At 40.2% G+C, this 25250-nt stretch overlaps 2 non-coding genes and 9 pseudogenes across 2 annotated transcripts; all 11 read left to right on the forward strand.

Moving 5' to 3' along the window:
- Positions 1–411: 411 nt before the first annotated feature.
- On the forward strand, positions 412–530 carry LOC136740004 (uncharacterized; annotated as a pseudogene).
- Positions 531–754: 224 nt separating this feature from the next.
- LOC136740042 (uncharacterized) lies at positions 755–873 on the forward strand (annotated as a pseudogene).
- Positions 874–1092: 219 nt separating this feature from the next.
- LOC136740075 (uncharacterized) lies at positions 1093–1211 on the forward strand (annotated as a pseudogene).
- Positions 1212–1428: 217 nt separating this feature from the next.
- LOC136740068 (uncharacterized) lies at positions 1429–1547 on the forward strand (annotated as a pseudogene).
- Positions 1548–1762: 215 nt separating this feature from the next.
- Positions 1763–1881, forward strand: LOC136740203 (uncharacterized; annotated as a pseudogene).
- Positions 1882–2097: 216 nt separating this feature from the next.
- On the forward strand, positions 2098–2216 carry LOC136740065 (uncharacterized; annotated as a pseudogene).
- Positions 2217–2429: 213 nt separating this feature from the next.
- On the forward strand, positions 2430–2548 carry LOC136740218 (uncharacterized; annotated as a pseudogene).
- Positions 2549–2764: 216 nt separating this feature from the next.
- LOC136740252 (5S ribosomal RNA) lies at positions 2765–2883 on the forward strand. Its single transcript, XR_010813090.1, has one exon. It is a non-coding gene; the product is annotated as a 5S ribosomal RNA (ribosomal RNA).
- Positions 2884–3092: 209 nt separating this feature from the next.
- LOC136740202 (uncharacterized) lies at positions 3093–3211 on the forward strand (annotated as a pseudogene).
- A 221-nt stretch (positions 3212–3432) lies between these two features.
- Positions 3433–3551, forward strand: LOC136740030 (uncharacterized; annotated as a pseudogene).
- Positions 3552–9555: 6004 nt separating this feature from the next.
- LOC136740246 (U5 spliceosomal RNA) lies at positions 9556–9670 on the forward strand. The gene has a single exon (XR_010813084.1). It is a non-coding gene; the product is annotated as a U5 spliceosomal RNA (small nuclear RNA).
- Positions 9671–25250: the final 15580 nt, after the last annotated feature.

The following is a 25250-nucleotide window of genomic DNA, read 5'->3' on the forward strand; positions in this document are numbered from 1 at the left end:
TTTTTTTTTTTTTTTGCTGGAAATTCCGTCAATACCCGCCAGCCTTTAAGAGACATCATGCAGCCAGGAATCTCGGCTTGCGGCCACACCGTCCTGAACGCGCCAGATCTCGTCAGATCTCGGAAGCTAAACGTGGCAGGACCTGGTCAGTACTTGAATTTGAGACCTCCTGGAAATAAATGGTGCTGCAAGCTTTTACGTCTCCTGGGTAACTTTATCGTAGCTCTTAATACTCTCTTTCTGTCTGGAGGAGATATAATTGAAGTATTGTACACGTACCCAGCTACTGTCAACACCCTTTGCTGCACTGATATTTTTGCCTCCATTTTTCTTTTTCTTTTTTTTTTTTCTGCTGGAAGTTCCGTCAATACCCGCCAGCCTTTAAGAGACATCATGCAGCCAGGCGTCTCGGCTTGTGGCCATACCGTCCTGAATGCGACCGATCTCGTCAGATCTCGGAAGCTAAACGGGGCAGTGCCTGGTCTGTACTTGGATGGGTGACCTCCTGGAAATACCAGGTGCTGCAAGCTTTTTACTTCTCCTGGGTAACTTTATCGTAGCTCTTAATACTCTCTTTCTGTCTGGAGGAGATATAATTGAAGTATTGTACACGTCCCCAGCAACTTTCAACACCCTTTGCTGCACTGATATTCTTGCCTCCGTTTTTCTTTTTTTTTTTTTTTTTTTTTTTTTTGCTGGAAATTCCGTCAATACCCGCCAGCCTTTAAGAGACATCATGCAGCCAGGCATCTCGGCTTGCGGCCACACCATCCTGAACGCGCCCGATCTCGTCAGATCTCGGAAGCTAAACGGGGCAGGACCTGGTCAGTACTTGAATGTGAGACCTCCTGGAAATACCTGGTGCTGCAAACTTTTACGTCTCCTGGGTAACTTTATCGTAGCTCTTAATACTCTCTTTCAGTCTGGAGGAGATATAATTGAAGAATTGTACACGTACCCGGCTACTTTCAACACCATTTCCTGCACTGATATTTTTCCCTCCATTTTTCTATTTTTTTTTTTTTTTTTTATGCTGGAAATTCCGTCAATACCCGCCAGCCTTTAAAAGACATCATGCAGCCAGGCGTCTCGACTTGTGGCCACACCGTCCTGAACGCGCCCGATCTCGTCAGATCTCGGAAACTAAACGGGGCAGGACCTGGTCAGTACTTGGATGGGAGACCTCCTGGAAGTACCAGGTGCTGCAAACTTTTTACGTCACCTGGGGAACTTCGTCGTAGCTTTTAATACTCTCTTTCTGTCTGGAGGAGATTTAATTGAAGAATTGTACACGTACCCGGCTACTTTCAACACCCTTTCCTGCACTGATATTTTTCCCTACATTTTTCTTTTTTCTTTTTTTTTTTTGCTGGAAGTTCCGTCAATACCCTCCAGCCTTTAAGAGACATCATGCAGCCAGGCTGCTTGGCTTGCGGCCACACCGTCCTGAACGCGGTCGATCTCATCAGATCTCGGAAGCTAAACGGTGCAGGGCCTCGTCAGTACTTGGATGGGTGACCTCCTGGAAATACCAGGTGCTGCAAGCTTTTTCGTCTCCTGGGTAACTTCATCGTAGCTCTTAATACTCTATTTCTGTCTGCAGGAGATATAATTGAAGAATTGTACACGTACCCAGCTACTTTCAACACCCTTTGCTGCACTGATATTTTTCCCGCCATTTTTCTTTTTATTTTTTATTTTTTCTGGAAGTTCCATCAATATCCGCCAGCCTTTAAGAGACATCATGCAACCAGGCATCTCGGCTTGCGGACACACAGACCTGAACGCGCCCGATCTCGTCAGATCTCGGAAACGAAACGGGGCAGGACCTGGTCAGTACTTGGATGGGAGATCTCCTGGAAATACCAGGTGCTGCCAGCTTTTTACGTCTGCTGGGTAACTTTATCGTAGCTCTTAATACTCTATTTCTGTCTGCAGGAGATATAATTGAAGTATTTTACAGGTACCCGGTTACTTTCAACACCCTTTGCTGCACTGATATTTTTCCCTCCATTGTTATTTTTTCTTCATTATTTTGCTGGAAGTTCCGTCAATATCCTCCAGCCTTTAAGAGACATCATGCAGCCAAGCCTCTTGGCATGCGGACACATTGTCCTGAATGCGCCCGATCTCATCAGATCTCGGAAGCTAAACGGGCCAGGGCCTGGTTAGTACTTGGATGGGTGACCTCCTGGAAATACCAGGTGATGCAAGCTTTTTACTTATCCTGTGTAACTTCATCGTAGCTCTTAATACTCTCTTTCAGTCTGGAGGAGATATAATTGAAGAATTGTACTCGTACCCGGCTACTTTCAACATACTTTGCTGCACTGATATTTTTCCCTCCGTTTTTCTTTTTTTTTTTTTTTGCTGGAAGTTCCGTCAATACCCGCCAGCCTTTAAGAGACATCATGCAGCCAGGCTTTTTGGCTTGCGGCCACACCGTCCTGAACGCGCCCGATCTTGTCAGATCTAGGAAGCAAAACGTGGCAGGACCTGGTCAGTATTTGGATTGGTGACCTCCTGGAAAAACTAGGTACTGCAAGCTTTTTACGTCTCCTGGGTAACTTCATCGTAGCTCTTAATACTCTCTTTCTGTCAGGAGAAGATACAATTGAAGAAATGTACACGTACCCGGCAACTTTCAACACCCTTTGCTGCACAGATATTTTTCCCTCCATTTTTCTTTTTTCTTTTTTTTTTTGCTGGAAGGTCCGTCAAAACCCGCCCGCCTTTAAGAGACATCATGCTGCCAGGCCTCTCGGCTTGCGGCCACGCCGTCCTGAACGCGACCGATCTCATCAGATCTCGGAAGCTAAACAGGGCAGGGCCTGGTCAGTACTTGGATGGGTGACCTCCTGGAAATACCAGGTGCTGTAAGCTTTATACGTCTCTTGGGTAACATCATCGTAGATCTTAATACTCTCTTTCTGTCTGGAGGAGATATAATTGAAGAAATGTACACGTACCCGGCTACTTTCAACACCCTTTGCTGAACTGATATTTTTCCCTCCATTTTTCTTTTTTTATTTGCTGGAAGTTCCGTCAACACCCGTCAGCCTTTAAGAGACATCATGCAGCCAGGCCTCTCGGCTTGCGGCTACACCGTCCTGGACGCACCCCGTCTCGTCAGATCTCGGAAGCTAAACGGGGCATGGCCTGGTCAGTACTTGGATTGGAGATCTCCTAGAAATACCAGGTGCTGCAAGCTTCTTACGTCTCCTGGGTAACTTCATCGTAGCTCTTAATACTCTCTTTCTGTCTGGAGGAGATATAATTGAAGAATTGTACACGTTCCCGGCTACTTTCAACACCCTTTCCTGCACTGTTATTTTTCCCTCCATTTTTTTATTTTTTTATTTTTTATTTTTTGCTGGAAATTCCGTCAATACCCGCCAGCCTTTAAGAGACATCATGCAGCCAGGCATCTCGGCTTGCGGCCACACCGTCCTGAACGTGCCCGATCTCGTCAGACCTTGGAAACTAAACGGGCCAGGGCCTGGTTAGTACTTGGATGGGTGACCTCCAGGAAATACCAGGTGATGCAAGCTTTTTACGTCTCCTGGGTAACTTCATCGTAGCTCTTAATACTCTTTATCTGTCTGGAGGAGATATAATTGAAGTATTGTACACTTTGTCTTAGGGACAGTCTGGCTAGCAGTGACTGAGTGGTTGACAGACGACAAGCAACGGAATGTACGTGCTCTGTGATGTCATAGCAGTCAGCTGAGAGAGGCTCGTGATGTCATCGCTGAGCTGTCTGTCTGTCTGTCTGTCTCTCTCTCTCTCTTTCTCTCTCTCTCTCTCTCTCTCTCTTCCTCTCAATTCAATTCATTTGTATTGTCAAAGCAATTGGACATACATACATACATATATATATATATATATACATACATACATACATCCATACATGCTAGAAAGTCATTACTATGTTATCTTAAAGGCTAACTAAGCAGAACATATATCATTATAGAACAGAGTTCATAGGTCAACACATGGTTTTAGGGAACAGGCACGTAGGTCATACCGTTTGACAATGTCTCCAAGGTTCTCATCGTAAATAACAAACAGAAATCAAACTATCTTCTGGGCTGACCTTCTAGCTTGACCGTATCTTTCTTAAGTATACAAGAGAGAAAAACAGGTGTAAGAAAATAATTTCTAATTTTCCTTCTACACATATATACATACATACATACATATGTAGCGTTATGTTGGGTGTATTTGGATAAGAGCATTTGGGCTCTGAGCTGAAGCACTGATCTAAAGAAGACCTCTCCCCCCCCAAAGTTATCAGATTTCCTTAGCTCATCAGCTTGGAACTGGTTTGCATCAAAGTGACAGTTTTGGGGAGGATGGCACCGAGAAGAGGCCAAATAGTTTGGAATTCTGCTATGAGATGTCTGGAGAAAGGGGCCTGTAGGTGATAAAAACTCTTTGAAGTGGATGAGAGCCGAAATCCCGACATAGAGCTACGAACCCAGGCCAACCGGCATTTCCAAAAGATGGCATGGATTGACATCAGTCATAAATAAAGCCTCCCTCCAATAGGACACTGGGGGCTGAAACCGAAATCCAATCTCAAGAACTCAGGGACCAATCACCTACTGATCTGACAGACTATAAGGAACAGCGGACAGTCTTTCTCTCTCTCTCTCTCTCACCTGAACCAGAAACTCGCTGCCACAGCTCAACCTGTAGCTCTGTTGCCAGAACCGGAATCAGAAACCAACCAAGTCTTTGCCGGCAACAGAAGAGTTAAACTGGGAGAAGGAGATTGAGCGAATAATTATTTTAAAGGACTTTATTAAATAAATAACTTTACAGACCCACCTGATCAGTGGAGTTTTACAGCTGGACAATTGACTAAGTCGACTGAATACCAAAGTGTCAGTCACTTAAATAGCTATTTGAGTCTTAAGAAACTTGACCCTTGGAACAAACAGGGCCCTGCTTTCCTCAAAGACTTCGTCTTCAAGTAACTACGGTGGAACCCTGCTTACAAAGAAGATTTTGTGCACAACCTTGGAGCCTTCAAACCAATGGAAAATCTGTTTGGAAAAGACTCTACATTGGCGAAACCCCAACTTCCAGGTGCATCGACTGAGTGGAAGTTCTTGGACAAAGCCGAACCGGACTGCCTTTGTTCCAAACCACACGGACCTCGTGCCGTGTGCTGTTATCTGAGCCCGAAGCCAGAGAGGCCTCTCTGCGACGAAGTTCACATAAGTTTAACAGTTTGGAGTTTGTGATTCATGACATTTGAGAAATCAATTAGAAATGTTAATCTGTGATTCATAACTCTAGAATGTGTAATATCATTTAGTTTTCTTAAATATAAATGTGAGTTGCATTCAACTGTTTTGTTGATAATTTTAGAAATAAAATCTGTCAACGCCGAGAAATATCTTCTCATTCCTGTTTAACTGTTTAGTCTGAAATTGACACAAGTTAATAGACATTAGATTATTGGTGGCCCTGCCTATCCTTAATCATTGAATAATAATCAGTTAAGGGAAATTGTGGTAACAAATAGGATCTTTCTCGGCACCTAAACGTAAATGAGACTGATATATATATAACGAGAAGTTACCTGACATAAATACTAACCTGCGTAGTTATTTAATGTCTGACTAATAATACTAACGAGAGACTCACCTTCGTCTTACTAACCGGTATTGTAGTCAATGTGTTTATAACCTTTTTTGTTTAACGATTTGTTAAACGGAATGTACGTGCTCTGTGATGTCATAGCAGTAAGCTGAGAGAGGCTCGTCATGTCATCGCTGAGCTGGCTGGCTGGCTCTGTGTGTGTGTGTGTGTGTGTGTGTGTGTGTGTCTCTCTGTCTGTCTGTCTGTCTGTCTCTCTCTCTCTCTCTTACTCTCTCTCTCTCCCTCTCAATTCAATTCATTTGTATTGTCAAAGCAATTGGACATGCATACATACATACATACATATATATGGAAAATAAACAATATGTGTACATCTCTTTCTGCATTAGTGGTGCCCTCACAGATGTGCAAGTTACATGACAGACAGACAGACAGACACACACACACTTTCACACACAGACAGACAGACACAGACACACACAGACACACACACACATACTTTGACAGACAGACAGACAGACACACGCATATTATGGGTCTTTGTTGGGTAGTGAAATGGGTAGCATCAGTCGCAGTGTGGGTAATGTCAGGGAGCCAATCATAGTCCCCGTTATTTGCCACGGAAGGCCAGATCACTAATAGCCACTGTCCCCTGATATTACACTTTTTTACAATCACTTTGGCACTCATTTCAGAACCTTGATGTCATTTTTCAAAACTCTAGACACCCGATGATCAAAATGCACATTTTTCAAAACTCTAACACTTTTTTACAATTGCTTGGATACAATACACATCAACCTCAGATCATTTGTTCATTGAACTAAAATGACACAACTTAACATCAAAGTATTACCATTTCAAAATGCAATTCACACATTACATCTGAGATCACTGTCTATTCATTTCATTACAAAGATCTAACTATCAATTGATACAGCTGCTCAAAATGATAAGTGACTGTTGCATTACTCTTAATGCATAATTTTATGGAAACTGACAAACAATATTCCATGTTTCGATCATGAAAGTTTCAGGATAATGAGATCCATTGACATCAATAAACGAGGAGCATGAACCAGTTGGACTACATTATCTATGGATGTAATATTTCATCATCATTCATCATCATGTAGCACTTTTCCACACCATGTTTGCAGTGTGGAAGGAAAGTTAGAATTTTTTTCTCTAATACCTGTTTTTCTCTCTTGTATACTTAAGAAAGATAAGGTCAAGCTAGAAGGTCAGGCCAGAAGGTAGTTTGATTTCTGTTTGTTATTTACGATGAGAATCTTGGAGACAATGTCAAACAGTATGATTGAAGTGCCTGCTCCCTAATCCATGTGTTGATCTATGAACTCTGTCCTATAATGATATAAATTCTGCTTAGCTAACTTTTAAGATAACATAGTAATGACTTTCTGATTATAACCAGCTCTTTGATTTTTGTGTATAAAAGCTCTGACTGTTAAAATGAAGGCAGAGCGACTTTGGGATCTACTTGAGTCACTGTTCCTCTCCACGCTGCGTGTATTAAAGGCATTGCAACTAACGCTCCAACCTGGTTGAAGATGATTGTTCTTCCACATCAGATTTGACATTACTGTATGTATGCAGGCCCTTGTAATTGCTTTTCCAATACTGCCAACTGGTTATTGATGATTGATTTCACATTGTGGTACGAGTATCGAGTGAAATGAGTGCTATCCACCCCAGCAACACAGTGATAACATGGAGCCGGCAAGTCATCCAGGTCACAATAGAGGTCAAGCAGTGGGAGGAGGAAGACGTGGTGGTCAAAGGAATGGAAGGGGACATGCACCCCTTCTGAGAGGTGGTCGTGGGCCTCGTCATAGAGGAGGGCTTAGGCCTCACCAGAGAGGCAGCCATGGGCCTCATTTGAGAGGTGTTGGGGGAACGTGGTAGAGGACAAGGCCACGGACCAGACAGCGGCAGCAACAGCAAATAGTGTCCAGTGAAATCCGAGAAATAGTTGTAGAGCATGTTGTAAATCATGGCATGACCATGACTGAGGCAGCTACAATGATTCAATCAAACCTCAGAATCAACTCAGGATCAACTGTGGCCTCAATCATCAGAAATTTCCGTACTGAGAAGCGGCAAGTCTTCAGCATGCACTAAACATTAGGCTACTCTCAATTGTCAAATGACTGTATACTGCATACCAATGTGTAGCACAGAGTATAGTGTGCCTTTTGAAAGAAATGCAGACAGAGTGAAGCAGCTGATGACTGAGTATGTTCAGGTATGTTCAGTTTCAAGATGCCTCTTGTGAAAAATGGTTGTGAGAACCTGAACCTGAACACAGGGCTGATGGAAATTTAGAAGTACAGTAATCAATCCTTTGTTTTGCTTTTTACACTAAGCCAGGTGAGGAACACTGCAGTTGACATTTTACTGTAGTTTTGTTCTTTTTTGTAGCTAATTATTGTTGCATGGATTCAAAGAAACCTATGGTGTGATTTGATTGTATTGCATCAATACATTTCAGATTTTGTTCAATGATTCCACTGTGTCTGTAGTATTCTCTCTACTAGTCCTTTTACAGTGATGTATTTATGTGTAGTACCATAATGAAACATGTATCACATATTTTGTACTACAATATTTAATGATTGTACGAACAACTACACAGTGAAACTATCGGTATCTTCTGTGTGGGTGATCTAAATAAATGTTACTATGGTATTTCATGATAAATGAATTATTTGAACCAACAAGTCTGCAAGTGCAAGGTTTCTTTAAAGATATGAATGCACAATGCAATGTTTTGAACATTGGACAGCCTGTGTTACAAGTGATGACCGTTTTGAGTTTTGTGTCTAGAGTTTTGAAAAATGACATCAAGGTTCTGAAATTAGTGACAAAGTGATTGTAAAAAACTGTATATTCATCCTATTTAATGTGCTCTTTTAAAATGTACTTTTCTTTTTTATGTTGCCATTTCTGTTCTACCAATGTTTCAGTTGTTAGCCAAAGATTGACAGAGTACATCTCATACACACAGGCCAGACAGCAAGGATTTCTTTTTGAAATTCAATTACAAATGCTGCATGAACTCATCAATACGATTAGAGCTCCTGAAAGCAATATAACTAACTCACTCTACAGCATCTCATTAGCAGTGAAAAGAAACCAAGAAAGTTGGGACAGTCGACTGTTTACCACTATGTAACATCACCTTTTCTTTTAATAACACTTATTAAGCACTTGGGCACTGAAGGCACCACTTGGTTAAGTTTAGCAAGCGGGATTTCCCCCCATTCATCCATTATGCATTTCCTCAGCTGCGCAACTGCACAGGGCCTTCGTTGTCTTAATTTGCACTTCATAGTGCGCCACACATTCTCAATTCGGAGACAGGTCAGGACTGCAGGCAGGCCATGCTAGCACCCGCACTCTCTGCCTACGCAACCATGCGCTTGTAATCTGGGCAGAATGTGGTTTGGCGTTATCCTGCTGAAAAATGCAGGGACGTCCCTGGAAAAGACGATGTCTGGATGGCAGCATATGTTGCTCCAAAATGTGTACATCTCTTTCTGCAAAAATGGTGCCCTCACAGATGTGCGAGTTACATGACAGACAGACACTCATACACACTGTCACACCCACACACACACACACACTTTCACAGACAGACACACGCACACACACTCACTTTCACACAGAGACAGACACACAAACACAGAGACAGACACACACACTTACAGACACACACACACACACTCACTTTCACACAGAGACACACAAACACATACACTTTCACACAGACACACACACACATACATACATACATATATAAGGAAAAGAAACAATACATTTAAAAATCACAAAAAAATGTAATAAAGTACAGAAAATCTAAATGTAATAAAATGTGATCTTTAATACACACAAATATGTATGGCTGGTTGGATGCGTCTTGGACTCGGGTTCCTCTTCATTACGTATAATGCTTTTGCCTTTTGCTATAGCTTACCGTGGAGGGGATCGTGGGTGAGTTTGTACCATTCTTGGGAGGCTCTGCCTTGTTGGGGCGGAGCTGTGATCCAGGTGAACAGCAGATCGGACATAGGTGGGCATGTGGGCGGAGGAGGAAGGCCAGTCAAGCAAATAAGCTTGCTAAGGTACGCAGCAGCAGCAAGCAGCCCCACCATCCAGTCAGCCAGCCAGTCTGGCTGGCAGTGACTGAGTGGTTGACAGACGGCAAGCAACGGAATGTACGTGCTCTGTGATGTCATAGGAGTCACCTGAGAGAGATGTTTGTGATGTCATCGCTGAGCTGGCTGGCTCTGTGTGTCTTGCTGGCTGTGTGTGTGTGTGTGAGAGAGAGAGAGACTTTTTGACTTTTATCAGACTTCATTGCCTGTTTGCAACACGCAATAATTCATACAAAAGAAAATAAATAAATAAATAAAAAATAGTGTTCCCCTTTGTTTGTCTCCCCCCAACAAGCATTAACTCCGCCACTAATCTGTACACTTTTAAAGAAAGCAACCCAATACACACAACAAAACAACCATCAAATACTAAACCCTATAAATGAATTACATAATAAAAACCAGCTCCCCGTCATACAATTCACAAAGGGCATCATTAATACACCAGACCTGTTCAAAACTCTCCAAATCATTCATCAGCCTGTAATAGTTAAACTCTAGTCTGACTCTGCACTTGACCAGCATGGCAAACACTCTCACTGCATCCTCACTGCCCTCCCCACACACTCTGTTCTTCCTAGTCTTATAGACGGCCATTTTAGCCTGGCCCAGCAAGAAGTTTACCAGCTGGTCCACATGTTTGGTCTTTCTGGTGTATCGCGCCCCTAAAATAAAAACCTTTGTGTTAAAAATCAGGTTAAGATCAGTAAAAAGACGAGTTAAAAGACTAAAAATGGGTGACAACCGAGAGCAAGTGCTGAAACAGTGAAACACGGTCTCTCTCTGAGCACAGAATGGGCAGGCGTCGGACACAGCAGGGTTAAGAACAGTAATAAAAGAATTGACAGCAATAATGGTGTGTAACACCCTCCACTGCAGATTGCCAGCTCTCTTATTGAGGGGGGCTTGTACAGGCTTCTCCAGGCGGGCGCAGTGTCTTCCCCCAGCCCCAGCCTGTAAAGTAATTTTAGGAATCACAAAGAAACAGTTGAAAGTGCTAAATAAGTATTTTGATGCACCATATTAATTTAGGAAATTTACATGTTGTTTTTCATCAGCTTCTGTATCTGATGGCTCCACATCACTGGCTGGATTGACAGCAACGACACTCTAAAAAAATAAGTGTTAAGTTTGAGCATTCAGGACTTGTTTTGAAGATCCTGAATATCACTGGTCCACAATTTATCTGTGAAACTATGGGTTAATCTCCATATACAAAATACTTTTCACACACACTTTAAATTTACAACTAAATTCACATGTTGATGTCTTTCGTCAGCTTCTGTATTTGATGGCTCAATATAACTGGTTGCATTAACAGCAACGGCACACTACAAGAAAATAACATTATATTTAAACATTCAGGACTGGTTTAGCATCACCTCGAATATCCCTAGCCCTTGAGGTCGATTGTTATTGTGGTCTTCAAGACCAGTGCTTCTCAACCTTAGTCCTGGAGGAGGCCCACTGTCTGCTGATTTTCATTACAACAACATTGTAGGTTATATCAGTGACTGTGGTCCTAAAGTACCCCTATGCCTGCTGTTTTTTTTCCAGTTGAGCTCTTAATTACCTAATTGGCTTAACTGAAACCATTTAACCCTTTTCCCAGGTCTTTGGTTGTTGATGAGTTACAAAGAGCTGGATTGTGGCCCGCCATGACTGGAAGTGAAGAACACTCACTCTAGGCCTTTAACTTAATGTTCATATGTAGGGGCCTATCCATCTGATTTGTTTTTGCACATTTATTAACAGAAAAATTGATGGTATGTGAAATCATCTGAGCTGAAAAATATAATGTTCCACCAATAATAAAATAAATGTATTAATTAAAATTATAGAGATAATAGAATGTTCACAGATTATTAGTTCAGAAAACAAAATATTTTTTTATATCTTAAATAGAATTAACACTCAAATCAGTTGTAGGGTAAACAAGGTCTATTTTTTGGATTGATTTTATAATTATACATGTATGGCTGCATGAAGCTTACCTGAGAATCTGATATTTTAGTAACTTTGTTGCTTCTTGTTGGGTAGTCCACGTTTGCCGCCGTTCTTTTTCTGTAAATGTAAATCAAAAGGCAATAATTACATACTGTAATTAAAATACAAAAAGTATAAACATTGTATTATTATTTTTTTATCCTGTTTCTCCATCTCGATGCTGTTCTTTTTGGAATTGCATATCTAGGTTTACTTAAATACTGTTTATAAGATTGTAAACTCATCATCCAAATTTCTTCATTTGCCAAACTTTATGTAGTGCGCTTGCAGTTTCAGAAGAAGAAAAAAAACTGTAACAGATGGGATATGTAGTACTTTATACTCGAGTGGTCTATGCGATTACACCCTGTTGGTGTTATTAAGAACGCCAAGTACCAGAATGCAGAGCGGGACTGTTTTTTGTGCCGTGACTTGTCGGGGGAAAAACGCGCAGAAAAAACGGACGAGAAGGTGAAGGTAGTATGGCGGTGATGCACGCGTTGGTGAAGTGGGAAAGCGGGGTCGACAAAGACTCTTACAGCGTGATTCCCACTGCTTGCTTTCGCAATTTTGATTTATTCAGCATTGCTGATGATGACGAAGAGACGACTCGAAACTTCAGAGCAGAGTGGAGAGACACGAACAAACCTCCAAAAGGTGGATGGCCTGTCCATGAAGCGCAGATCATTATGACTGGTAACAATGTTTATTTAAAAAAAAAAAACATTAAAGTCTTTACATGCTATTTGATATATACAATCACAGTATATTTGAAATGAATGTTTAAGTTATTAATGTGTTGTACTTCTAACATACTCTTATAACATGGTAGGTGGTGGTGAGGGCGCTAAAAACTCGTCATACATGACTGGCATTTGTAAGAACGATTTATTGTGTGTTGTGCTTTACAATAAAATCCCCCAAATCACAAAATAAATTAAACCAGATATAATTTAACTTCAGTTTTGATTCAGTGTTGGCTGTTCATCTTAATTTGTATGGTCAAAGCACAGTATTTTTATGACAAATAAATATAATCCCCAAATATCTGTGGACATAATGCAGGGTTTTATTTATTTTATTTTTATTTTAGGAAAAGAAGGCGAACTAAGAAGAAAACTTAATGACCTAACAAAAATGCCCTGTCCTAAAATGAAGAGAGTACCTAAACCAAACAAAAAACTTCAAATTTCAGATGATAGTGACCTTGATGAACCACAGTTACCGGTGAGATAATTACTGCAAATATTAAATAAATGTATTGCAGGATTGTTTTTTTTTAATCATATTCATATATATATATATTTTCATTTTAAACTCTTTTCCTCTCTGAATACAGCACAAAATAAGAAAGAAAACCGATGGAGCTTCAAGAATTAGATCCCGTCATATTCTACAGACATTTAAAGAGTCCAGTGAAGTTGAGCTACAGCAAAACGTTAAGCAGCTCGAAAAGGAAAACACAAGACTTAAAAATGAAAACCAATGTCTTCGAAACCGTATGGTTGATGGTAAGTTTTTTTATTTATAGCAAATAATTCCTTACCTTGATAAATGTTATTCTTCAGTAATTTAGATTCCAGAGTAATGTATTATAGTTGATCATACTGAAGTAATCTAGAACCACAATACAGACTCTTAATGTGCACTGTCTAATAGTTTAATAATACTGATTATTAAATAAAGTTTTTCAACATAACTTCATAATCCTACATTAATGACTATATGCATTACATTAGACCTGGAAATTCTTGTATTTTATCTTTTTTATTTTTTTTGTAGCTAATGTTAATGACCCACAAAAAGGTCAGTTTGCCAATAACATAGAGCAAGTCTCTCAAGTATAATTGCAGGCATTGATGGTTTTGTTTTCACTTTGCATTAAATATATTACTAGAAATGATTATCATTTAATACTAAGGTTTTTTTCTCCAGAGATTCCAGACCTTTTGGACAATCTGAAAAAAATTGTAACAAAAGCCACATTTATCAGCAATGAAGACAAAAGTGTGTCACCATCAAGTGGTTCTGACAGCCCCACAGCAAATTGTTCTGAATCTGACAAAGAATCACCAAAACAGGTATAACACTCTTGGTCTACAATATTACAAAGACAAGGTAAAAATATATATATTGAAAACAAATATTGGTTGTAAACAATCTAATGATGCTACATTATCAGTTATATTCATAGTTATAGTTGATAATAAGAATGTAATTGAATTATGGGTGTCACAGATTCACTGACTTTATTATGTCTGTAAATTAATAAACTTAGAATTGAGACATACTGTGGTCTTTAATAACACATTTCTGTAACAAAATCACAGCCTTACTGATAATGTATTCCACTTAACATAATATAAGAATAGTTTGGGGATAAACTTGTTTTTTATTTACCATTGTCTTTTAGGTGGAAAAGTTCCCAGGCACTGGAGTTTACATTGACAAACTGTCCTGGATCCTTGCAGAGAGGTGCAGCACGAATACGTCATATGCAAGAACCCTGACGGTTGCTGTCTTTGACTTTCCAACATTACTAAAGAGCAATCTTCGTGGTGGTGGCAGCAAGAGAGATCCAACTTCGGAGACATTAAGATCCTCATTGATGTTATTGAGGATCATATACAGCTGCCTTCGGAAGGACACGACGTGTTTCAGTTGCGGGGCTTTGCAGCCCAGCGGGACCCTCTTAATGCCGGACATCAGCTGCCCGAGCCGGTGCGGATGAACGGAGGGACGTTAGACAGCGTTACCTTCCGGGCAGGAGCAGCGAGCGGCAACACCGGGGTGAAAGTGTCGTCTAACACTGTGCCATTAGCCACTAGCTGATTGAGCAGATCAGTGGTTTTTAAGAAGATAACAATGGCAGCAGACTTGATATTTTCACACCCTGCTACCTCCCCAACCGCTAACACACACTGCTCTAGGGGGCAGAACTGCACCGGAGCGATCTTGACTCCATGGCGTCGGGTCAGTTTTTCAAAAGACGCATTCAGGGGGTCCGACCCCCCGACCCGGGAAGAACTACCGGTACTCCCCCCTCCCCTCCCCTGTTCCCCCACAATAAGAAAAGCACTGAAAACAGAAGACAAAATAAACAAACTGAAAAAAGTAAAGCAACAAAAAAACGCAGCCAAAGGACAGAGCTCTCAGCAGCACTCCCGCTCACTGCAGACCCCTCCCACACACTCCCAGCTGAGAGAGAGAGAGAGAGTGTTAGTGTCTGTCTCTCTCTCTCTCTCTGTAGATGCATCATAGGGAACATATGTAACAATCTCTCTTTTTGTTTACCAAAAATGAGAATGAACGTATTTCAAGTGGGTGTTGCCTTGGTTGGAAACGATTTAAGATTATTTATGAAGTGTAAAGTGGATTTGTCTCAGTTCTCCGTAGTTTTCAATGTATGTGCCATTCAGTAGCGTTCATGTTACAGATGTGCCCTATGCAGTGGTAGGGTCAATAAAATGTCAGTAAAACTTTATTTTAGCAATTATGGAGGGGAAGAACTGCAAATAGCGGGTCCCCACTAATTATGTAACTTACCAACAACGTTTCAAATTAGGTCTTGCGAAGCTGCCAAATAATGCTGTATAATCGTATGTGTCTTCATACACCGGCTGCTATAGTCTGATAGCTTTGATTATATATACATATTTTCTCGTGAACCACAAATGCTATTTTCTTGATTTTTACAGAGTATGTTATAAATACCATTGTTATGAAGCCTGACAAATTGTATGCTGTAATTATGAATATTTTCAAATCATTTGTTTGTTTTTCCTAACATGTTACAAATGTTCCCTATGTGAAAGATGCATTATATCTTAATAACGTCTAAACAATTAAAGATATACAGATTATTATTTTCGGTAAAGTTATAACACATTGCTATTAACTATGTGTGTCAGTAAAAGTTTAAAAAATCCTAATAATTTTTTATTGATCCTGCAAAATAGGTGTTTAGGGAACATTTGTAACATTAGGGTTACGATTTGCCATAGACGCGGAATGAGTTTGATTGTGATGTTAAATGGGGTTTAAAGACGCAGTCGCCTCGGTGCTGATTACTATTGCTGTGTTTCTCCACTTCTACTCCATGCTTGGGAACGCCCACATCCAGTGACGTCAAAACCGGTGGAAAAGCGGGCCGGTTCAAAAAAGATCAGCTGGATCCCAGGCCGAGCAGCAGCTCCGGCTCCAGCACCGGCACCATGTCGCTGGAAAAGCGCTAAGTGAGCTCACAGTGAGCTCAGTGTAATGTCTGCTCTGGTGAGCTCACAGTGTGACCTAGTCGTGAGTTCACGTCTTCACTGGGTAGTCCTTGACAACTTAATTGACTCAAATCTTGGGCTTAATTGGTCAAAATGACCATTGGTTGAAGGTACTCAGGGACTGATGTGTAGAGAGACTTATTAAACCTGCAGGATTGTGGTTTTCCCAGATCAGAATTAACCAGATCACCACAAAGGAACATGGTAGGTGCTATTGCAACACAGATTACACAAATACATTGAAATCCAAGTTTGCAGTGGTCCTTGGGCCATTGTGTGGTGATCCAGATCACTTCAGCAGGAATTTTGCAGTGGTCTGGACTACAACTCTCTCTCTCTCTCTCTCTCTCTCTCTCAATTCAGTGCATTTGAATTGTCAAAGCAATTGGACATGCATACATACATACATACATACATATACACTCACCTAAAGGATTATTAGGAACACCTGTTCAATTTCTCATTAATGCAATTATCTAACCAACCAATCACATGGCAGTTGCTTCAATGCATTTAGGGGTGTGGTCCTGGTCAAGACAATCTCCTGAACTCCAAACTGAATGTCTGAATGGGAATGAAAGGTGATTTAAGCAATTTTGAGCGTGGCATGGTTGTTGGTGCCAGACGGGCCGGTCTGAGTATTTCACAATCTGCTCAGTTACTGGGATTTTCAAGCACAACCATTTCTAGGGTTTACAAAGAATGGTGTGAAAAGGGAAAATCATCCAGTATGCGGCAGTCCTGTGGGCGAAAATGCCTTGTTGATGCTAGAGCTCAGAGGAGAATGGGCCGACTCGATTCAAGCTGATAGAAGAGCAACTTTGACTGAAATAACCACTCGCTACAACCGAGGTATGCAGCAAAGCATTTGTGAAGCCACAACACGTACAACCTTGAGGCGGATGGGCTACAACAGCAGAAGACCCCACTGGGTACCACTCATCTCCACTACAAATAGGAAAAAGAGGCTACAATTTGCACAAGCTCACCAAAATTGGACAGTTGAAGACTGGAAAAATGTTGCCTGGTCTGATGAGTCTCGATTTCAGAGTCAGAATTTGGCATAAACAGAATGAGAACATGGATCCATCATGCCTTGTTACCACTGTGCAGGCTGGTGGTGGTGGTGTAATGGTGTGGGGGATGTTTTCTTGGCACACTTTAGGCCCCTTAGTGCCAATTGGGCATCGTTTAAATGCCACGGCCCATTGTTTCTGACCATGTCCATCCCTTTATGACCACCATGTACCCATCCTCTGATGGCTACTTCCAGCAGGATAATGCACCATGTCACAAAGGTCGAATCATTTCAAATTGGTTTCTTGAACATGACAATGAGTTCACTGTACTAAACTGGCCCCCACAGTCACCAGATCTCAACCCAATAGAGCATCTTTGGGATGGGGTGTGTAGCGTTATGTTGGGTGTATTTGGATAAGAGTATTTGGGCTCTGAGCTGAAGCACGGATCTAAAGAAGACCTCTCCCCCCCAAAGTTATCAGATTTCCTTTGCTCATCAGCTTGGAACTGGTTTGCATCAAAGTGACAGTTTTGGGGAGGATGGCACCGAGAAGAGGCCAAATAGTTTGTTATTCTGCTATGAGATGTCTGGAGAAAGGGGCCTGTGGTTGATAAAAACTCTTTGAAGTGGATGAGAGCCGAAATCCCGACATAGAGTTACGAACCCAGGCCAACCGGCATTTCCAAAAGATGGCATGGATTGACATCAGTCATAAATCAAGCCCCCCTCCAATAGGACACTGGGGGCTGAAACCGAAATCCAATCTCAAGAACTCAGGAACCAATCACCTATTGATCTGACAGACTATAAAGGACAAACACGGCCTTTCTTTCTCTCTCTCTCTCACCTGAACCAGTAACTCGCTGCCACAGCTCAACCTGTAGCTCTGTTGCCCGAACCGGAACCAGAAACCAACCAAGTCTTTGCCGGCAACAGAAGAGTTAAACTGGGAGAAGGAGATTGAGCCGTACAAAGAATTCTTTTAAAGGACTTTATTAAATAAAGAACTTTACAGACTGCGCTGCCCGCCTGTGCCCACCTGATCAGTGGAGTTTTACAGCTGGACAAATGACTAAGTCGACTGAATACGAAAGTGTCAGTCATTTAAATAGCTATTTGAGTTTTAAGAAACTTGACCCTTGGAACAAACAGGGCCCTGCTTTCCTCAAAGACTTTGTCTTCAAGTAACTACGGTGGAACCCTGCTTACAAAGAAGATTTTGTGCAAAACCTTGGAGCCTTCGAACCAGTGGAAAATCTGTTTGGAAACGACTCTACTTTCGCGAAACCCCAACTTCCAGGTGCATCGACTGAGTGGAAGTTCTTGGACAAAGCTGAACCGGACTGCCTTTGTTCCAAACCACACGGACCTCGTGCCGTGTGCTGTTATCTGAGCCCGAAGCCAGAGAGGCCTCTCTGCGACGAAGTTCAGATAAGTTTAACAGTTTGGAGTTCATGATTCATGACATTTGAGAAATCAATTAGAAATGTTAATCTGTGATTCATAACTCTAGAATGTGTAATATCATTTAGTTTTCTTAAATATAAATGTGTGTTGCATTAAACTGTTTTGTTGATAATTTTAGAAATAAAATCTGTCAACGCCGAGAAATATCTTCTCATTCCTGTTTAACTGTTTAGTCTGAAATTGACACAAGTTAATAGACACCAGATTATAGGTGGCCCTGCCTATCCTTAATCATTGAATAATAATCAGTTAAGGGAAATTGTGGTAACAAGTAATGATAGGATCTTTCTCTCCACCTAAACGTTAATGAGACTGATATATATATAACGAGAAGTTACCTGACATAAATACTAACCTGCGTAGTTATTTAATGTCTGACTAATAATACTAACAAGAGACTCACCTTCATCTTACTAACTGGTATTGTAGTCAATGTGTTTATAACCTCTTTTGTTTAACGATTTGTGTTATCATATGCGATCCCATGGTCTTTGATTTGGTCACGGAAGTGATTTGTCTTTGATTTGTTGATATAGAGTTGAATTAATTTAATTAGTTTTTCCCTTTTGTATAATTAGTGTAGTGCTACATTTAGTCTTTGTTTTGAATAAATTTGACAATTTATATCTTTGGAATTGGTGTCTGCGTCCAATTATTACAGAAATTGAGTTCTACAAGATTCCAGGATTCGTGATAAGGTGATACTATAAATTCACTTCTTTAATTGAAATTTATAAGTGTACCTTACGCTACAGGTGGAACGGGAGCTTCGTGCCCTGGATGTGCATCCCACAAATCTCCATCAACTGCAAGATGCTATCCTATCAATATGGACCAACATTTCTAAAGAATGCTTTCAGCACCTTGTTGAATCAATGCCACGTAAAATTAAGGCAGTTCTGAAGGCGAAAGGGGGTCAAACACAGTATTAGTATGGTGTTCCTAATAATCCTTTAGGTGAGTGTATATGGAAAAGGAACAATATGTGTACATCTCTGCATATGGTGCCCTAACAGATGTGCAAGTTACATGACAGACAGACACTCACACACACTTTCAAAGACAGACAGGCAGACAGACACTCACACACACTTTCACACACTCACTTTCACAGACAGACAGACACAGACACAGACACACTCACTTTCACACAGAGACAGGCACATTTTCACACAGAGACAGACACACAAACACACACAAACAGACACAGACACACATACTTTGACAGACAGACAGACAGACAGACACATGCATATTATGGGTCTTTGTTGGGTAGTGAAATGGGTAGCATCAGTCGCAGTGTGGGTAATGTCAGGGAGCCAATCATAGTCCCCGTTATTTGCATATTGTGGCGCAAAGCATTCTGGGAAAAGCAACTTAACACGTTTAGTCATGTATTTGTCCATAGTTTACACATGAGATGAAAGAGACAGTAGCAGGCTTAAGTGTGTTTGTAAACTGCAGCGTAGGTTTGACCTACTATTAGAAAAAAAAAAAAAAAGGAGTGCTAATTAATTGTTCAATATCTGATACGCCGGTGATAATATAAAATATCGTGTTTATAGTTTATAGAAGTTTATAGTGTTTATGGTAAATGAAGAAAAGTCATTAAGTTATATACAAGTTCTATAAATGCAAACATTGAAAAGCATGTTTGTTGTTATTCCTATATAGGATTTAGTATTATTTGTGTTTTCTTGTTTTTTGCTATGTTTTCTCCCCTGTCGTTTATTGTTATTTTGCGGGCTTGCACGCCTTGGTTGTTGTGTACAAAACGATACATAGAAAATGGGAAAACGTGTTACTGTGTGGGAACAGCTCTAGTAAGATGGGCGACCCGCCACTTAAAGGTACACATGTAAGGTACATGTATGATAACTATGGAGTGAAGCGGTGCGTTTGACTGGACAATAGGTGACAGAAAATTATGGTTTCCAGAAGATGGGACTTTTGATTCAGATAGACTTGAGCACCTAAAAACGGTTTTGCAAAATAGGAATACAAAGCATTAAGAAATGAGAAACCAAAGCTAGCTATCTTAAAACATTTGTTAGAGAAAAGAAAGAAAAGACAACAGGCATAATTCAATCTGAATGGCCCGAAGACAAATTAAAAATATATATATATATATGTTTTTCAGTATAAATGACAGTCCTCAAGATACTGAAGGAAAATTACTAGATAAGTAATAAATAAGGGTAGTTTGAGACACTGCAGGTCAATATAACATGCCAACCAAAACCATGGTTTCTGAATTTACTATGGATATAAATTAATATGTGTCTCTTTGTATGTTTGTACGTTTTCAGTTTGCGCAAGGTAAATGTCCATATTTTGACTTTTTCATGTACTGTATAGTCCAGAATATGACTAAGAGAGTCATAAGTCACAAATAGTTACAGAATGATAGCTAAAAAACGCCAGTTAAATATGTTGTAATAACAGACCTACAAGAAAGTCAGCATTTAACTGTACACAGAATGCTATTGCAAACAGAAATAATAATACAAAATTAAGTTATTTAAATAGGTCTTACGAATACAGAAGTTAAAAGTAACATGTTAGAAATGGAATTAGAGCCAAATTTAGAAATAGGAATCCGAGGCAACCACAAACATTCGGTGAAGGTTTCTTACATATTGATAAATAGATAACCAGATACTCCAGGAAATTAACGATGTGCTCATTTGGAAGCTATGAGTTCCACAATGAAGAGTTTTTAAATCCCTAGAAATAGATCCCTAAATACAATGTGTAGGTAAGAAATTAACTATTGATCAGTTCAATCTGGATTCGGGAACAGTTCTTCTGAACCTGTACTGGTGTAGATTGGACTTCAATAGGAGGAAGTGTCACAATAAAGACATGAGCCGCGCAGGAGGACAGTCTTAGTGCCCACGCAGGTTCTTAGTTGGGGAAATCATTGACTGGACACATTTTTTGAAAATGTGCTTTCCTGAAGTACCTGGACATCATTATTGAGATCAATGAAAAGGCTTATTTTCCAAAGATTAAATACATTCATTAACTACAATAATGTAGTGAAATGTATATAAATAGTAATAATACAAATCGATCAAATATAACTTGCATTTTCTTGTAAGAAATTAGGAATAGGAGAAAGAACAGCTGTTGGGATGCAGTGCGATGTTATCCAAAATTGAAAGCGGTTGAGAAAGGAGAGTTTGTTCTGTGTGAGACAAATGTACTGCCACGAGAGACTCTGATGGTGATTGACTGGAATATGAGGGAAAATAATGAAGTTACTACAGGTATAACTAAAGGTGTAACATAACTAATTTAATGAAACATAGTCATGGCAAGTTATAAAACTGTTTGGAAATAGTCCTTTCACAAACAGAAATACCCTATCAATTAGGAAGAGGGGGGCAGGGGGCAAGGGCCATATGTGCTCCTCTGCTCCCCCTGTTCGCCTGAGCAGACAAGCAGCCTGAGATGAGAGAGAGAGAGAGAGAGAGAGAGAGAGAGAGAGAGAGAGAGAGAGAGAGAGAAGTCAGAGACAAGGCAGAGACTGTAAGTACGTGTAAGGGTTCATAACTTATTACAAACAGAGCAAGAGTGTAATGAATGGTAATTTACACTGCTTGTATTAATAATGATAATAATATTGATGTTGATACAGACGAATACATCACATACTAGATGACAACCGCATAAAACTAATAATAATGACAATAGGAATAATAGGAGTATGGAAATAATTTCAAATTATGGTTTATTGGTAAAAAATGAATTGAGAAACAAAGATTAATAACTGCCATCATTTACCCAACTACTATTAACTATGGTGTTGAAGGAGCTGCTGTAATAGTTATTGTAATGTTCTCAGGTATTTAAGTTAGATAAAAGGACAAAGATAAGCACATTGTTTTGAAACTTTGACAACTCCACACAAAAAGAGTATCTACACTAGGAAGTAAAGCTGATTCAATAAACACAGGAGATATGATGCTGCTGACGACAGCTGAGTGCTGTACTGAAATAATTTGATAAATGAGATAAATTGGAATCAAGATTATTATTATTTTGAATTGTCCCTTTACTAGAAACCTTATAGATTGTGCGAATGTCAACTAATGTGATAGAGATGCCTTTTATAAGGACGATCTCTGATGTTGTGTGAACCACACATTGTGTCTTCAGACTGATTTATTCCACATGGCAGATATGCATATTATGAATCGTGTCCTGAAGGAACCGATGTCTGACCCATATGGAGAAGATGCTGGTGTTCTTGTTGAGACACAGTAGGCCGAGGGCGCGGCTTTAAAGACAGCCTCACAGCAACTTGAACAGACCAATGCTGAGGTCCACTACGCTGAAGTGATGCTTGACTCAGTGGAGAAATAAGTTAAAATACTATAATTAAAGGTTTTCCAGATTATAGGAATCTACAATATATTGTGAAACTGCTCAGATGACGTCTGCAGTAGCACATATTCTTCTATTGATAGTTTAATTTATAATGTACTATTAGTGGAGATGTCACATTATTCAAATGAATAGAATGACAGCCATGAAGTCAGAATCAGTCCATTGCCCTTCACTTAAGATTTGTACAATGTATAATGTTTATAAATCAAAACGCAACAAATATATGTACAATACAGTTTACAAACTGAATTTGTAAAAAAGAATGTTTTGCTGACTTTTGTATTCTCTTTGAAGCAACAAAATGTATGTGTTATGTATGTCGTAACTAGGGTTTGACTTTTATGACCTGGGGCTGGATGAAATTTAATTTGAGATGCACTGTAAAAGCTCCAGGAAATTGCAACTGGCCACTGCACCTTCCATAAGAGAGCTCAAACATTTGCTAATGCATTGGTTGCCTCACAGGCACTCTTTCCCTGGTTTGCCCATGTGGCGCATGGTGTTGGCCACACGGGCAAAGGGGGGATGTGTGCATCAGTCTTTTAAATTGGTTTGCCCCAGGTTTTATAGTAACAGCTTAGCAATATTGTAGAACTTGCCACATTTGTCAAGCTCATAATCCTGCAATATGCAAATAGATTGTGTTCAAAAGCTTAAATGTTGTGGATATGAATATATACTTGTAATAATATATAGGTGTTCTAAATGGGTTGAAGCCTATCCCGTAGGAAGGCTGAAGTAGTAAAAGTAGCAAAAATACAGTTAAGGGATGTTATATGTAGATTTCGCATTCCAGGGAAATTTCCAGTGATAGGAACACTCACTTCACTGGGACAATAGTGCAGGAACTATGCAAAGCCCTGCGAGGTAAACAACATTTTCACTGCCCCATCAGGCTCAGTCAGCTGGAGCAGTGGAGAAACAAAATGGGATATTAAAGAATAAGCTGTCTAATATATGCAAACAAACAGGACTCAAACGTCCAGATCCCCTTCCTATAGTCCTAATGACAATGAAATCGTCAGCAAATTGAGAAAAACAGGTCTTTCTCCGTGTGAGATTATTATGGGATGACTTATGAGACTCTCCATCACTCCTCCATTGTCTGTAAGGGAAATGGACATCCACTTGATGGATGATGCTATGTTGTCTTTTTGTATGGGACTAACACGTGCTTTCGAAGCTGTCCATTCACAGATGAAAGCTGCCCAGACTGAACCATCCCAGCAGGTTTACCACCCCTTCCAGCAAGGTGACTGTGTATATCAAAGCACACAAGAGAAAGTCCTCCCAACAGCCCAGGTGGACAGGGCCCTACCAGGTGCTCCTGACCACCCACACAGCTGTAAAGTGCCTAGGAACGACGACATGGATCCACTCCTCACACTGCATACTTGCCAATCGAGGCGATCAGCACAACCCTGGTGGAGAACAGAGGGATAAAGGAATTGTTCTTCCACATCAGATTTGACATTACTGTATGTATGCAGGCCCTTGTAATTGCTTTTCCAATACTGCCAACTGGTTATTGATGATTGATTTCACATTGTGGTACGAGTATCGAGTGAAATGCGTGCTATCCACCTCAACAACACAGCGATAACATGGAGCCGGCAGGTGATCCAGGTCACAATAGAGGTCAAGCAGTGGGAGGAGGAAGACGTGGTGGTCAAAGGTGTAGCGTAAGGTACACTTATAAAATTCAATTAAAGAAGTGAATTTATAGTATCACCTTATCACGGATCCTGGAATCTTGTAGAACTCATTTTCTGTAATAATTGGATGCAGACACCAATTCCAAAGATATAAATTGTCAAATTTATTCAAAAACAAAGACTAAATGTAGCACTACACTAATTATACAAAAGGGAAAAACTAATTAAAATTCAACTCTAGATCAACAAATCAAAGACAAATCACTTCCGTGACCAAATCAAAGACCATGGGATTGCATATGATAACACACAAATCATTAAACAAAAAAGGTTATAAACACATTGACTACAATACCGGTTAGTAAGACGAAGGTGAGTCTCTCATTAGTATTGTTAGTCAGACATTCAATAACTACGCAGGTTAGTATTTATGTCAGGTAACTTCTCGTTATATATATATCAGTCTCATTAACGTTTAGGTGGAGAGAAAGATCCTATCATTACTTGTTACCACAATTTCCCTTAACTGATTATTATTCAATGATTAAGGATAGGCAGGGCCACCTATAATCTGGTGTCTATTAACTTGTGTCAATTTCAGACTAAACAGTTAAACAGGAATGAGAAGATATTTCTCGGCGTTGACAGATTTTATTTCTAA

This window comes from Amia ocellicauda, unplaced genomic scaffold, assembly GCF_036373705.1.
Source record: "Amia ocellicauda isolate fAmiCal2 unplaced genomic scaffold, fAmiCal2.hap1 HAP1_SCAFFOLD_63, whole genome shotgun sequence".
In the NCBI taxonomy this organism is placed as follows: domain Eukaryota; kingdom Metazoa; phylum Chordata; class Actinopteri; order Amiiformes; family Amiidae; genus Amia; species Amia ocellicauda.